The sequence below is a fragment of the Syngnathus typhle genome, unplaced genomic scaffold, assembly GCF_033458585.1.
Source record: "Syngnathus typhle isolate RoL2023-S1 ecotype Sweden unplaced genomic scaffold, RoL_Styp_1.0 HiC_scaffold_28, whole genome shotgun sequence".
Classification (NCBI taxonomy): domain Eukaryota; kingdom Metazoa; phylum Chordata; class Actinopteri; order Syngnathiformes; family Syngnathidae; genus Syngnathus; species Syngnathus typhle.
In genome coordinates this window covers 1,166,207-1,167,629 of record NW_026871934.1, presented here as the reverse complement: position 1 = coordinate 1,167,629, position 1,423 = coordinate 1,166,207, and the positions used below count along the sequence as shown (strand labels likewise).

The window sequence follows — 1,423 nt, the reverse complement described above, 5'->3', positions numbered from 1 at the left end:
TCTTCTTGCTTCATTTTCAACGGTCTCACCCCATAGAGTACAAGGTCTGCATTCAGCGCTTTCCTTGCGGGGAATTGCAGGTCGCCCACAGGTCTACGGCAGCCCTGCACTACCAGAGCAGGTCCCACACTGACTCCTGGGCGCCACAGCCAGATCAGGGGCACGTTGAGAGCGCTGACATGCCCCGAGAGTGCATAACCGACCTGACTGGGAGGACATCACGGGCCACCATCCATGACAGGTCCCGAAGTTTGTTTCGAGAGGGCGGGGTGGTTGACGTTGCGCCAAACTGCAAGGCCGCGCACTGGACACACCGCTTCCCGCTCCTGTAGGACAGAGATCATAGATCTGTGATTTGTTAAAATTTCACTATTTTCTTGCTCTATGTAATTTAAAGTTCTTCAAAAACTTCTTGATTAAGGAAAAAGAAGGTGGCAGGTTAAAAGACACAGGAATTCTTTGGTCGATGGTTTTTAGCTTTAGTTTCCGGAGGTATGAGCCCATCCAGAATCGTGTTATTGCTTGGCTTTTCGGTGCATTTGGTGTAAGGGATTGGACAGTACAGCCAAGTGCGTAGCGATAGACTTTATTGCGGTGGGAGTAGCTGGAACTAGCGCTGGATCGGCGATCAGGCTGGGAAGAACAAGCTGTTCTGCGGTTTCTTCGATTCTTCATGGACCGGATCATGGACCGGAGAGCGAAGCAATATCATGCGACAGACGGACTCTCGGGTCTGCGCTGGCGGCGTTGATATAGCGCTGTCCCTGAGCCTGTGGCAGGTGGCGGCGATTCGGCTGATAGGGGGGCGTGGTCCTGTCACAGGTGGCGCCGGTACGTGACATTTGGTGTAAGGAGCGCGCTTCGCAGGTGCAGGGCAACATATCTGCTTCCGAGGAAGAGCTTTAAGTCCGGCACTCCTTTTCCTCCTTTTTTTTGTTTTTCTTCATGGTGTCCCTCTTCAGTCTCTCCAACTTGGATTTCCAGATGAAGTAAAAAATGGCTCATTCCAATTTTAAAATCACCTTCATTGTTGGGATGAAAACAGAACTGATTAGTAAAAGCAAGGGTAAAATCACCACTTTTATGGTTACATTTTTCTCTTCTATGGTCAGCTCTCTTAATCCCCCAAACCCAAGAACAGATACTACACTTGATTTGAGCCAAAAGGCAGAGGAGCGATGGAGTATACGAGTGACGGATTCGCTTACATGTCACGAACTGGTAAACTGTAAAGAACTGGGAACAAACTTAACAGGTTACAGTACGGAACAGAGTGCTTCTCTTCTGGGCACTAATAAATCCCCAAACTTGTCTGCTGACTTATTTGTTCACACTTCTTCATCCGCAGCAATGCATGTAGTTCACAAGGCATATATGTGTCCCCTTTCAGCAGTCTCTATCCAAATACACAGTGTAGGTACCT

General features: G+C 48.8%; 1 pseudogene; it reads right to left on the bottom strand.

Annotated features, from left to right (window-relative positions):
• Window positions 1-1,008: 1,008 nt before the first annotated feature.
• Window positions 1,009-1,180, bottom strand: LOC133147100 (U2 spliceosomal RNA; annotated as a pseudogene).
• Between the last annotated feature and the right edge of the window lie 243 nt (window positions 1,181-1,423).